Raw genomic sequence first — 14,484 nt, 5'->3', positions numbered from 1 at the left:
TCGGCAGAATAATCTGATAGTCATCTTCAGCGTGTTCCATCCTGTTACCGCGGCCGGCAAGGGCCGCTGTCGCTGCTCCGTTGGAGCCCAAGATTCTGCGTCCGCAGTGAACGGTAGCCGGAAGTAGAATGACTACACCAGCGGCGCCCTCGCTGAGTGACATACCAGCCGTTGTTCTGAAACAAACTCGCAGGGCGCCGCCTGCGGTATGCTCACCGAGAGACACCTTTATCACAAGTAGATTTCCAAACGGTAGAAAAAGAAATAAAAAATACTCTTTCTGCATGCGCCGCCCGGGAATCGAACCCGGGTCGCAAGAATGGGAATCTTGCATGATACCACTACACCAGCGGCGCTTTTTGTTTTTATTTATTGCCTGACTTCGGCAAGAACCACAGTACACAAATACACTTACAGAGCGCAATGAGCAACACTATCCGCCCGGGGGTGCGTGGCTTCATCATATTAAAACTCCTTAAGCGTCACCAAAGGCTCGACTCTTTCGAGCCACTCGGGAGCTTCAGGAGCAAGTTTCTGAACTTCAATATACTTATGCATGCACTCCCGAAAATAGATCCGTGCAGGCCGTGCATCAGGATCGCAATAATATCCTGCCATTCTGGAGCGCCAAATACAATGGAGGCCCATTAGCATAATGAGGTCGAATGGTGTCCCATCCTCACTCTCTACAGGCAAGTACCGAATACCATGAGCGTCGAGCGGAAATTCCTTTTTTAAAGTCCGTTGCAAGATGTCCCAAAAGTATACCCCCTCCCAACAGTGCAAAAAAACGTGGTCTATTGTTTCTGGTTGTTTACAAATTAAACAATGTGATCCCCAAGGTAGAAATAACTGCTTCCTTTCCAAGAATTCCTTTACTGGTAGTGTTCCGGTATGTAATTTAAGAAAAAAGTTTTTGCACTTGGCGGCACCTGCATCGCCTTCACACGTTTAAGTACGTCGCGTCCCTGGCCTCCATTGTATAAGGCCCTGTACATAGGTTGTGGAAGAACTACATCGCACAAATCTTTATACAACTTCTTCCTGCTAACAGAAGATAGATATTCATACGAAAATCGAACAGACAGGAATCGAACACTCGCGACAACCTCTCTAAAGTAACCAAAAATACGTCCCGAGAAACTTTCGGTTGTGACAACAAAGTCCGGCAGTGCATTTCCGAGCCTTAATTGGCACACAGTGCGCAAAAACGGATCGCTTACATCGCGCACAAAACAAAATCTGCTTACAATCTGCCGCAGAAATAAGTGTCCCAGACTACAGCAGCGGCGCCCTCGTTGAGTGACACATCAGCCGTTGTTCTGAAGCATACTCGCAGGGCGCCGCCTGCGGTATGATGACCAAGAGACACCTGTATCACAAGTAGATTTCCAAACGGTAGAAAAAGAAATAAAAAATACTGTTTCTGCATGCGCCGCCTGGGAATCGAACCCGGGTCGCAAGAATGGGAATCTTGCATGATACCACTACACCAGCGGCGCTTTTTTTTCTTTATTACCAACTTGGCCGGGCAAACAAAACAAAAATACAATGACATGACAATAAAAGCACTGGTCAGTTTCTAGCTAGTGCACGATGATAAAATGGGTTAAATGATTTTAGTTGGTCGAGGACAGGCAGCCACTCGGGCTGAGGAGCTTGCTGTCCGAAAACTTCCTGAGTATACATGATGCTTTCAATGAAATACTGATGAGCCGGATTCACAATATGTTCATGCCTGACATCCATTCGCGTACGCCATAGGCTGTGTATGCAGAGCAACATTAGCAGGTCGCAAGGCACTTCACCTGGTTCTGCACATGGTAGGAAGCGTATTCCAAAAGGCGTCAGTTGGATATCTTTTTTCAGTGTGCGTTTCAAAACATCCCGAAGAAAAACAGCGTCATGACAGTCGAGAAAGATATGTTCTATAGTTTCCACCTTTGTGCAAATAAGACACTCTACTGACCAAGGTACAAAAAGGCCTTTGCTTTAAAACCATGGCTTCACTGGGGGGGTTCCAGTATACAATTGAAAAAAGAAAGAACGCACTGAAGGCTTCACCGGCATTCTTTTGACTCTTTTTAGCACATCCCTTTCGGGACCCAGAAGACATGCACTGCGATAAACAGGCACTGGCAGAAACACATCAAGCAGGTCCTTGTACATCTTTTTCCTTGTTACAATGGTTAGATACTCATCGGAAAATTTTGACCGAAGAATACGGACTGCTGCAACAACTTCTTGCAAGAAAGCACTTAAACCACTCCGACCTACAGACATGGATGACACAACATAATCAGGCACTGATTCTGACAATCGCACTTGTATAACAGTTCGCAGAAAATCATTATCTTGACGCAAGAAAAAGAATCTAGTGACTATCTGTCTCAGAAATAAATTTGACAACCCTAGCCCCCCGTTCCGCACCTTGTGGAACAGATTGCATCGGCTGGTACGTTCCCATGTTGACGCCCAAATAAATGTTGCAAACACTCTGTGCAACCTTTGCACCGAAGTCCTTGGCAAAGTTAACGCTTGCAGAACGTAAAAAATCCTCGCTACTAAAAACATGTTGCACACCGTAGCTCTTGCGAACATGGAAAAGTTGTGACCGCCCCATTTGCTTGTCTGAGCTTTGACTCGTTCGGTTTCATGGGCCCAATATTCTTTGCTTTCTCTGTAGTTGGTTAGCGGCACGCCGAGGTACTTTCCCGGCGTGTCTACCCACTTCATTCGACAGAATACTTCTGGCGTGGCCTGCCACTTTCCATGCCAAAAACCAAAACATTTCTGCCAGCTTATCGCGCAGCCACTTGCATCACAAAAATTTACGGCTTCTCTCACCACTTCTTGCACGCTTTCCTGGTCTCTGCAGAACACTGCTATATCATCTGCATATGCCAATACCTTCACTTTATTGTGACAAAAGGCGTAACCTCGAATGTTTTGCGTAGTTAACAGCTTTAAACAAAAGGGCTCCAGGGAAAGTGCAAAAAGCAGTGGAGAAAGAGGGCAACCCTGCCTCACTGACGACAAGACAGGAATACTATTACTCAGGCGGTTATTAATTATGAACCTTGATGTACAGCCATCATAAACCATTTTCACGCCATCAGTGATGATACATCCTACATTCACATGTTCCAAAAGCACGAACAAAAAATTTCATGCACAACTTTATCAAACGCCTTATGCAGGTCCAGTTGCATCATGGCGACACGACCCTCCGTTGCATCACAGCATTCAAGGACACTTCTAGCTACGTGTATGTTAGTAAAAATGGATCTTTCTTTTATGCCGCAGGTCTGGTGTGGGCCAACAAGGGTTTTAATTACTGTTTGGAGTCGTCCGGCTAGCACTTTCATATAAATTTTGTAGTCTACGTTAGTTAAGCTTATTGGGCGGTAACACTCAACTGACTGCAACCTACTCGGGTCGTCCGATTTTGGGATCAACACCACGTGGGAAGTTCGAAAAGACGGCGGAGTTAACTTTCTTTCGTAACACTCGCTTATTACGCGCTGTAATGCTATTGCCATTTCTGTTTTCAAAGCCTTGTAAAGTGCGGCACCGAGGCCGTCCGGCCCAGGCGACTTGTTCAAGCTCAGCTGCTGTATTGCAGCTTCGATTTCTGCTGCCGTTATGGGCTCCACAAGTACCTGCGCCAGGTCCTCCTCGACTCTTGGCATTAGCGACAGGAATACAGTTTTGTAATGTTCAACATCAGGCGTTTTAAGGCTGAACAAGTTTTGGTAATATTCCAGAAACGCCCTTTCAATCACCTCAGATTCGGAAGTTACGTCATTGCGATAACAAATTTCCTTTATCTCTTTCGAAACTGCATACTGTTTTTCGTCGCTGAGCGCCCTTTTTGTGGGCGTCTCCCCAAGCCAAAATCTTTCGCTGCGTGCCCTTATCACAGCACCTCGATATTTCGTTTCATCTATTAGTTCAAGCTTAGTTTTGGTCTCTTTTATTTCTTCTCTGTACAACCCCGGCTTGACGCCTTCCATGCTGAGCATGAAATCAAGCTCGGTACGAAGTTCCTTTTCTTGCTGTTTTTCTTTACGCTTTAAAACACATGCTCTTTCTATAGCGGCCACTTTCACGTCGCATTTAAATTGTTCCCATGTTTGTATAAATCATCATCATCATCATCATCAGCCTGACTACACCCACTGCAGGGCAAAGGCCTCTCCCATGTCTCTCCAATTAACCCTGTCCTTTGTCAGTTGCCGCCACTGTATCCCTGCAAACTTCTTAATCTCATCCGCCCACCTAACTTTGTATAAAGTTTGTATAAAGTCTGTCTCTTTTTCTAACAAGCTTTTGACTGAGTCTTTTAGTTTCTTGCTAAACTCGTCATCCTCCAACAATGAGTCATTAAATTTCCATAATTCCCAACTAAACTTGACAGTCCTTTTCCTCTCCCCAAGTGTGATCACGACTAAAGAATGATCACTGAAGCTGACGTGCACAGTCTGGTACTGGGAACACAAGGGCACAACTTCAGAAGGAACATAAATTCTGTCCAGCCTTGCGTGACTAACGCCTTGGAAATGCGTGTACTGTGCTTGTTCTGAACCTTGCATTATAATGCCAATATCTTCCAATTCTGCTTCATTAATCATCTCAGACAGTAGCTCGGCACTCGTGTCCTGCAGGGTTTTGTTGCTTGTTCTATCTTCAGGTCTACACACGCAGTTGAAATCTCCAAGCAATAGTACACGCTTTTCTGTCAGCAGGAAAGGTTGAACACGGCGAAAAAAGGCATCTCGTTCGGGAATTATATTAGGTGCATATACACATACAGCTCTCCACTCTACACCAGAAAAGTAGAAATCGCATGCTACAATCCGGCCACTTTCACAGGAAAATACAGTTTCCACAGCGACTTTGCCGTTTCGAGTTAAAATCAGACACCCTCCCGACTTTCCTTTTGCATGGCACACGCAAACACTGAACTGTGCACGGTAAATTTCTGCCATCGCATCTGTCAACTCTTCGCTTTCAATTTTTGTCTCTTGAACAGCCAACAGATCGATTTCGTTTTCGAACAAGAGACGTTTAAGCTGATTTTGCCTTCTTCGCGCAGAAAGACCTCTCACGTTCAGTGTGGCAATACGCAAGCTAGACGTTAGTTGAGGCGCCATCTAAATGGTTGGGATTCGCCGCTCTCAAAGTGACATCGGTTTGCAGCTCACCTCATCAAAAATCCTTCCAGCTTGCAAAGTACGGCGGTGTCAGCACTGAACCCGATCGAAGACCGGGTTACCAACACGAAGACCCTGCAAGGCACCTCCGCTAAGGCGGAGGGACACCCGACGAAGTCCTACGATCAGGAGGGACGTTCGGCTTGGGCTTGTAGGCCGCACGTCGAACAGGAGGCGCTTTGGGAAGAGGTTCCTCATGGTCCGTCCCGTCGTAGCTCGTCGCCTTGTCATCAGCTTCGTCGTGCGTCCTCTTCGCTGGCAAAGTTGACGCCGCGGGCATCTCCGTATCAACGTCCTTCTCGTCGGTCGATTCCAAAACCGTCTCAGCTGCACCTACCGCAGCATCATCTGCTTTTCCCGCGTCCGCCTCAGTTCTGGTGTCAGGCACAGGCGGTTCTTCTGAGTTGGCAGCCTCATGTTCCGTGGGAAGCGTTGCTTTTTCTGAGGCTATGCTTTTCGGTACTGCGTCTTCCCGACCCTCACGGGTCGCCTCTACTGCGTCGACTTCGTCCATAATATGCTCCTCAGTAGTATCCCTACGACCAGGACCAGCTACGGTAGCATATGTTCGCACGCACTGGGCGTCGTCATGGCCGAAGCGACGACAGAGCCCGCAACGTGGCAGACGGCACTCCCGACGTATGTGTCCGGTGCCGCGGCACCGGAGGCAGAGCGGAGCTCTGCCAGGAACGTGGACGAGTGCGACGTCCTCTCCAACACGCAGCTGGTGCGGTAAGTCCTCGATGGTAACGCCCACCTTCAGCTTCAATGTCACTGAGCGCGTCGTAGACGACTTGTCGACGCAGCCTTTGACTCTCCACTTGTCCCGAGTTATGTCGGTCACTTTTCCAAAAGCCGCCAGAGCTGCCTTCACGTCGTCATCTTTCACGCCGTGTAGCAGCCAGAACAGCTTCAGCCTGACGCCCTGGTTGCATGGGTCAATGACCACACAGCGGTGGTCCTTGACGTTGAACGCCTCCGCCTGTAGCATTTTGTTTTTTCCTTCTTCATTGCAGAATGTCACGGCCCAAACATGATTCATCTGATATGCCCCGAGGGCAACCACTTCCGGCAGCAATGACAGACGCTCCAGAGCGTCACGAAAGTTTTAAACACGGTATGGCCTGGCTTGGACGTCGCCATGCAAAAAAAAAAGTATGCAAAACGCTCGAACCTGTTGGCAAATGCGGCAAAATCAGCTGGTAGTCCTCGTTCGGTTTGATCGTACTCCTGATACCGCGGCCCGGCTGGGCCGCTAAATCCGCTCCTTGGGAGCCCATGATACACACGTCCGTCGCGCTCGGTGGCCGGAAGTAGAATGACTACACCAGCGGCGCCCACGTTGCGTGATATACCAGCCGTTGTCCTCAAGCATACTTGCAGTGTGCCGCCTGCAGTTAAAGTGCCAAAAGACACCGGTGACACAAGCATATTCCTAGACGCTGAAAAAAAAATAAAACATTTTTTTTTCTTTATTACCGGACACTGACACATTACAAAATTGTACACGGAACAAATCGGCCAGCTCACAGCCAAATGTTCACGTAGAAATGATAGTAATAAGTAAGCTGTCATCCTTAGGTGGGATGACGTTGTCGTGTTAAAATTCTCTCAAATGGATCAAGGGTTCTAATCTTGGCAGCCATTCGGGAACTGTACGCTTCAATTTGTGTATTTCAACAAACGCATGCATACTTTCACGAAAGTAGAGCCTTGCAGGGCGAGCATCGGTGTCTAAATGAAACCCAGCCATCCGGGACTGCCAGAGGCTGTGCAGACCGATTAACATGACGGTATCCAAAGGCACGCCATCTTCGTTATCTGTTGACAGGAACCTGATGCTACGTGTATCCAACGGTAAGTCTTTTTTAAGGGTTCTTTGCAGCACGTCCTAAAAAATAAAGCCCCTCCCAATAGTGTAGAAAAACATGATCTATTGTCTCAGGCTGTTTGCATATTAAACAAAGTGACCCCCATGGCAGAAAAAAGCCCCTGTCCTCAAGAAATGTTTTTACCGATAACGTACCAGTATGCAGCTTAAAGAAAAACGTTTTTACTCCGGGGGAAACTGGCATCCTTTTTACCCGCTTCAATACATCTTGACCCGGATAGCCGCTGTACAAGGCTCTGTACACAGGAACGGAGAAAAAGTCATCACATACATCCTTATACAATTTTTTCTTATTGACTGAGCACAAATATTCAACCGAAAAACGAGTTGTCAAAATTCTGACACTGTTTACGACCTCTACTTAAAAAACCAAAGAGGCGCCCTGGCATACTTTCTGTGGCCACAACAAAATTTGGCAATGCCCGCACGAGCCTTACTTGGCAAACAGTGCGCAGAAATGGATCAGTGACGTCGCGGAAGAAAAAGAATCTGTTTACGAGCTGTCGTGCGAATAAGTGTGCTAGCCCAAGACCCCCGTCTTTGACACTCCGAAACAAGTTATCCCGTCTACACCTTTCCCAATTCGACGCCCAAACAAAAGCGGCAAACACCCGATGCAGCCTCTGAATGTTTAACCTGGAACAGTGAAGCGTTTGCATTACATACCACTACTTGGCCACAAAAAACAGATTACAGACCATTGCGCGTGCAAAGATAGACAGCGGCACACCGCTCCATTTGTCAGCCTTCTCACGTATTTCTTGGGCTTGGTCGCGCCAAAATGGCTCACTGTCTTCATAGCATTCTAGAGGCACACCCAAATACTTAACCGGTGTTGTGACCCAAGCCACGTTGGCAAACGTGCAAGGCGTCGATGGCCATTCTCCGTGCCAAAACCCTAGACACTTTCCCCAATTCACTGGACTTCCAGTTGTCGTGGTGAAATCTTTCACGGCATCGACTGCCACGCTAACGCTCTCTCTGTTCGCACAGAAGACGGCTACGTCATCGGCATACGCCAATCTGTGTTATCTTATGCCCCTCCTGCTTGGGCCAAAGCTGGCCTGCAGTATTTTGAAATAATAATAAAAATAAATAAATAATAAAATAAAAGTTTGACCTCCGTCATGTGGACTTGGAAGCCCTGTACATCTTCATTCTCAAGGACTGACAAGCACAAAGTTTCAATATAAATGCAGAACAGAAGCGGGCTGAGGCGGCAACCCTGACGCACCGAACGTCGCACGTTTACGGGTGCACCGAGTTCCTTGTTGACAATTGCAGTTTCTTGTAGTGCAGTTTCGGTACGCCAAGGCCACGCCCTCGCTGATAACAGAACCCACATTAATGTAATCTAGAACTGCAAACAAAGCATCATGTGAAACACAATCAAACGCTTTTTCAAGGTCGAGTTGCAGAACCGCAACGCTACCGCATGTTGCATCACAACACTCCAGAACGCATCTCGCCTTATGTATGTTCGTAGCAAAGGTCCTTCCCTTGATCCCGCAAGTCTGGTGAGGCCCAACAATCTCCTCAATAACGGTCTGTAATCTGGCTGCTAGTACTTTCATTAGTATCTTGTAATCAACATTTGTTAGGGCTATTGGCCTGTATGACGTCACCAATCTCAATTTCTCAGTTTGTTCTGTTTTAGGGATTAGTACAGTATGCGACGACGCAAAAGAAGGCGGCAACAAGTTAAGATCGTAGCCTTCGTTAAATACTGCAGCTAACAATGGGGACAACTCTTTTTTAGATGCTTTATAAAAAGCCGCGCTCAAGCCATCAGGCCCTGGCGACTTCCCTGGATTTAGATTATCAATGGCACGCTCAACTTCACGTTCGGCATAACGACATAAGACACTGGCATAACGACATAATTTTGGCATTTCGGAATCACATCCAACAATAAATAAATACGGTCGAGCCGGGCATGACTAGAACCTTGGAAATGCGTGTATTTCACGCTGCGCGCTTCCTCCAAACACTCCGCTACATCATCTAGAGCAAATTCGCCGACTAGCTGCGACAAAACATCCGTGCTTGCGTCTCTAAAGGCGCGGCTACTTGTCTTATCTCAAGCACTTAAGACACAATTGAAATCGCCCGTAACGACGAGTTGTCGCCCACTATTTAGATATCGCTGGATGCTCACAAAAAAATTTAACCTTTCACCAGCCGCATTCGGTGCATAAACACAAAGAACGCGCCATTCGCTGTTATGAAAAACGAAGTCACAAACCATAAAGCGACCCTGCATATATGAAATCACTTCTTGCACTGTCAGTCCTGGCAACTTCTTAACGAACAGAGGCACCCGGCCGATGTGCCAACCGCGTGACTAACAGCCACGTCGTACCTCGACGTGAAACGCTGCACCATGCTCCCCGTGTCTTCTTCCCCTTCTATTTTGGCTTCCTGAACCGCCAACACGTCCACGTGACTGTTGCATCGCCATTTTCGTACTTTAGAAGGACGCTGGGAGCATGGTGCCTACCTTGCGCGCCTAGCACGTCGCTAGACGCTTCCAGAAGTCCCGCCGCCATCGTAATTATCGGGCTCGACGTGCTGCGAGAGCGGCTTTTCGGCTGCCCTCCGGCCCGTCGCGATGTTAGGTTGCGGTCTGAAGGAAGGTCGTCCTCCCTGCACAGTTTTCGTAGGTGGTTCCTCGGCGTTGCCAGGGGCCTGCTTATGCGCCCCGTCACCGGCGTCAGCGTGCGGGCGCTTCGGTGCACTGCCAGCGCTCGTTGACCGGCCGCCGTTTTCCGCATTCGTGTTCTCAGCCGCCGATGTTTCCGGAGCACTTGTCCCTTGAAGGGGCGCTTCCTCGCTCACAGGCGCCTCCCAAACAACGGATGACAGTGCCTATGTCTTGTACACGCCCTCGCCCGCCTCCTTTTCCGTGGTCGTCGGAGTTGCCACGGTGGGGGCCACCGCAGAGCTTTCCACACCATCGGTCCCTTTTGCTGCCTCCTCAGCCTCGACGACGTCCATAATGTCTTCCGGTGTCTCCTCTCTGAGCGCTGGCACAGTTGTGGCAGCGTATGTGCGGACACACCCATCTTCTGAATGTCCGAAACGTCGGCAGCGTGAGCAGCGAGGTACCTTGCGCTCACGTCGGACATGTCCGCTGCCCTGACAACGCAGGCACTGCATGGGCCACCTAGGCACGACCACAAGAACCAGCTCATCGGCGACTCGTATCTGGCGGGGGAGGTCGTCCGCTTTCATCCCAGGCTTCAGCTTGAGCAGCACTATCCTTGTGGTGGAGCCCTTTTCTTTCACACCTTGCACACGCCAACGCTCACGGGTTACCTCTGTGACGTTCCCGAAGGACGCAAACGCAGTCCGGATATCTTCGTCGGCGACGCCGTGCAGCATCCAGTGTAGCCGCAGTTTCAGCACCTGGTCCTCGGGGTCGAATATAAGACACCGGCGTCCTTTAACTGGAAGCTCCTTGAAAGCCGCCAATCGCTTTGTTGCTTCAGCGCTGTTGAGAGACACCGCCCAAACATGGTTGATTTGGTACGCCCCCAACGCCACAACGTCGGGGAGCGCACCCGCTTGGGCGAGGGCGTCACGAAAATCTTCGACCTTGTACGGCCGCGCTCGCACGTCGCCGTGCAAAAACACGGTGTTGAGAACAACACGTCCTGTTGGCAGGTTCGGCAAAATAATCTCGTAATCCTTATCGGCTTTCATGTCGGACCTGTTTCCGCGGCCAGCAAGGGCCGCTATCGCCGCTCCACCGGAGCTCATGATTCTGCGACCGTTCACTGGCGTGGCCGGAAACAGAATGATATATCAGCCGTTGTCCTCAAGCATACTCGCAGTGTGCCGCCTGCAGTTAAATGGCCAAAAGACACCGGTGACACAAGTACATTCCTAGACGCTGAAAAAAAATAATAAAATACGCCTCTTTGATATGCGCCGCCCGGGAATCGAACCCGGGTCGCAAGAATGGGAATCTTGCATGATACCACTACACCAGCGGCGCCCACGTTGTGTGACATACCAGCCGTTGTTCTTAAGCATACTCGCAGTGCGCTGCCTGCAGTTAAATGGCCAAAAGTATATCCCTAGACGGTGAAAAAAAATGAAATACGCCTCTTTTATATGCGCCGCCCGGGAATCGAACCCGGGTCGCAAGAATGGGAATCTTGCATGATACCACTACACCAGCGGCGCCCACGTTGTGTGACATACCAGCCGTTGTTCTTAAGCATACTCGCAGTGCGCTGCCTGCAGTTAAATGGCCAAAAGTATATCCCTAGACGGTGAAAAAAAAATGAAATACGCCTCTTTTATATGCGCCGCCCGGGAATCGAACCCGGGTCGCAAGAATGGGAATCTTGCATGATACCACTACACCAGCGGCGCCCACGTTGTGTGACATACCAGCCGTTGTTCTTAAGCATACTCGCAGTGCGCTGCCTGCAGTTAAATGGCCAAAAGTATATCCCTAGACGGTGAAAAAAAAATGAAATACGCCTCTTTTATATGCGCCGCCCGGGAATCGAACCCGGGTCGCAAGAATGGGAATCTTGCATGATACCACTACACCAGCGGCGCTTTTTTTTTTTTTCTTTATTGCCTTCAAGAAAACAACACAAAATCTACATACACCAAACTGAAAACTAGCAACCTGCCAGATCTTCCTGGCAGGCCTTGTCAAGTTTAAAATTCTCTCAACAGAGCCAAATTTTCCATCCTGGGTAGCCAATCGGGTACACATGCTTGCAGTTTCATCACTTCCACAAATCTACGTACATTTTCCCGAAAATACATGCGGGCTGGTCTAGCGTCAGAGTCGCAGTAATACCCCGCCATTCTGGAGCGCCATATACTATGGAGGCCCCAGAGCATTACCTGATCAAACGGGAACCCGTCCAGGTTTTCAATTGCCAAATATCTGATACCGTGGGGATGAAGCGGCAGTTCTCTTTTAAGTGTTCGTTGCAAAACGTCCCAAAAAAACACACCCTCCCAACAGTGAAGAAACACATGGTCTATTGTTTCGGGGCACTTGCATATTAGGCAATGCGAACCCCACGGTAGGAATAAACCCCTTCCCTCCAAAAACCCTTTAACTGATAGTGTCTCGGTATGCAACTTGAAGAAGAAAGTTTTGGTTCCTGGCTGTACTTGCATTCTTTTTACTCTTTTCAGAACATCCCCTCCGTGGCCTCCATCGTACAAAGCTCTGTACATGGGCACTGGAAAAACAACATCACACAGATCTGCGTATAGCTTTTTCCGCTTCACGTCACTTAAATATTCTCTCGAAAAACGCACAACAAGAAATTTAACGCTATCAGCAACTTCTCTGAAGTAACCTAAAGTTCTTCCGGAAAAATAATTTGTTCCCACAACAAAATCAGGCAAAACACGGGTCAACCTTAGTTGACACATAGTTCTCAAAAAAGGGTCACGCACATCTCGAAAAAAGAAAAACCTGTTTACAAGCTGGCGCAGAAACAGATGTCCTAGCCCAAGGCCACCATCTTTCACACGTCTAAACAAATTCGTCCGTCTGCACCGTTCCCAGGTCGAGGACCAAACAAAAACAGCTAAAATGCGATGTATCTTCTGTAGATTTGCCCGGGAACAGTGCAACACTTGCATGACGTACCACAGTTTGCTTAAAAAGAACAAGTTACACACCGTCGCTCTCGCAAAGATTGATAAATGTGCCCCCTTCCATCTATCTGATTTTTCCCGTAGTTCGTTCGCTTGTTCTTTCCAATATGCATCACTGTCCCGGTAGCAATTTAGTGGCACTCCTAGGTATTTTGGGGGGATAGTTACCCAAGTCACATTTGCAAAAAGATCTGGGGTTGATGGCCAACCCCCATGCCAAAGTCCCTGGCACTTTGCCCAGTTCACTTTACTTCCGGTTGCCTTCCTGAAACTGTCAACTGACACAACAGCCTCCCGTATGCTCTGCTGATTCACAGCAAACACCGCTAGGTCATCCGCGTACGCAAGCAACTTGACTTCAGCTGCCTGCAACCTAAAACCTTGAACAGCCTCGTTCTTAATAATGTTCAAACATAGTGTCTCTATGTAAATGGCAAACAAAAGTGGACTGAGGGGGCAGCCCTGGCGTACCGAACGTTGCACCCGAATGGGGGCCCCCAGACTCTTGTTTATAATTAATCTCGTAGTGCAGCTGCGGTACGCCATGGCCACGCCCTCTCGAATTACGGAACCTACATTCGCGTGGTCCAGAATACTGAGCAAAATTTCGTGGGCGACACAGTCAAATGCTTTTTCGAGGTCTAGTTGGAGGATGGCCACACATTCATTAGTCAGATCACAACACTCCAGAACCGATCTTGCCGTGTGTATGTTAGTCATAATTGATCTCCCCTTTATCCCGCACGTTTGATGAGGGCCGACAATATCCTGAATTACTGACTGCAGCCTCCTTGCTAGCACTTTCATTAAAATTTTATAATCGACATTAGTCAAGGAAATTGGCCTGTAAGCTGTGACCTGCTGGAGCTTTTCCTCGTTATTTGTCTTGGGAATTAGAATAGTGTGAGATAACCCGTATGACAGCGGCAATCTGTTTATTTCGTAGGCTTCTTGGAACAACGCAGTCAATATTGGCGCTATTTCGTTCTTAAACCCCTTATAGAAAGCTGCACTTAAGCCGTCTGGCCCAGGCGACTTTCCCATATTTAAACTATCGATTGCTTTTTCGACCTCGAGTTCTGTGATTGGCATCTCTAATCTTTTCTTCGTGTCCTCGTCTAGTCGTGGCATAGCCTTAAGAAACTTTTCTTTGAACAAGTTTATGTCGACGTCCTGTTTGTTAAAAAGCTGCTGATAATATTGGAAGAAGCCTTGTCTGATATGTTCGTCATCTGACGATAGCATGCCACCCCATGCAATCTTATCAATATGATTTTTCTCTGCATGAGCCTTTTCTAATGCCAGTGCTCTTTTCGAGGGCGTCTCGCCCATGCTCCAGCTTTCCGCCCTTGCCCTCACTAACGCTCCTTGGTATCTGTCTTCTTCCATCAACGCAAGCTGTTCTTTTATTTTCCTAATATCTTCTATCCATTTGCCGGGTGCCTTACATTCTTGCTCATGTAGTTTTTCCAGCAAAGCCTTTAGCTGGGTTTCTTTAATTTTCTCCTGATACCGCAGGCAACTGGACCTATCAATGGCCTTTATTTTAATCTGTTCTTTGCACATCTCCCATTCCTTCCAGATTTCGTACAATGTGCCCGGCCTTACTTTAATGAGTTCATTTAGTACAACCTGTCTAAAGGCTTCATCACTGAGCAATTTGTTGTTAAATTTCCATAACTCCCAGCTAAATGCATTCCTTCGTTTTCTGGTGCCGAATACGCATTTCACTAA

General features: G+C 48.1%; 6 non-coding genes across 6 annotated transcripts; all 6 read right to left on the bottom strand.

The window, feature by feature from the left end:
• Window positions 1-285: 285 nt before the first annotated feature.
• TRNAG-CCC (transfer RNA glycine (anticodon CCC)) lies at window positions 286-356 on the bottom strand. The gene has a single exon. It is a non-coding gene; the product is annotated as a tRNA-Gly (tRNA).
• A 1,075-nt stretch (window positions 357-1,431) lies between these two features.
• TRNAG-CCC (transfer RNA glycine (anticodon CCC)) lies at window positions 1,432-1,502 on the bottom strand. The gene has a single exon. It is a non-coding gene; the product is annotated as a tRNA-Gly (tRNA).
• Window positions 1,503-11,036: 9,534 nt separating this feature from the next.
• Window positions 11,037-11,107, bottom strand: TRNAG-CCC (transfer RNA glycine (anticodon CCC)). The gene has a single exon. It is a non-coding gene; the product is annotated as a tRNA-Gly (tRNA).
• Window positions 11,108-11,227: 120 nt separating this feature from the next.
• On the bottom strand, window positions 11,228-11,298 carry TRNAG-CCC (transfer RNA glycine (anticodon CCC)). Its single transcript has one exon. It is a non-coding gene; the product is annotated as a tRNA-Gly (tRNA).
• A 121-nt stretch (window positions 11,299-11,419) lies between these two features.
• On the bottom strand, window positions 11,420-11,490 carry TRNAG-CCC (transfer RNA glycine (anticodon CCC)). The gene has a single exon. It is a non-coding gene; the product is annotated as a tRNA-Gly (tRNA).
• Window positions 11,491-11,611: 121 nt separating this feature from the next.
• TRNAG-CCC (transfer RNA glycine (anticodon CCC)) lies at window positions 11,612-11,682 on the bottom strand. The gene has a single exon. It is a non-coding gene; the product is annotated as a tRNA-Gly (tRNA).
• Between the last annotated feature and the right edge of the window lie 2,802 nt (window positions 11,683-14,484).

This window comes from Amblyomma mixtum, chromosome 6 (assembly GCF_055824585.1).
Source record: "Amblyomma mixtum isolate Tamu chromosome 6, ASM5582458v1, whole genome shotgun sequence".
NCBI lineage: Eukaryota > Metazoa > Arthropoda > Arachnida > Ixodida > Ixodidae > Amblyomma > Amblyomma mixtum.
This window is presented reverse-complemented; position numbering and strand designations above follow the sequence as displayed.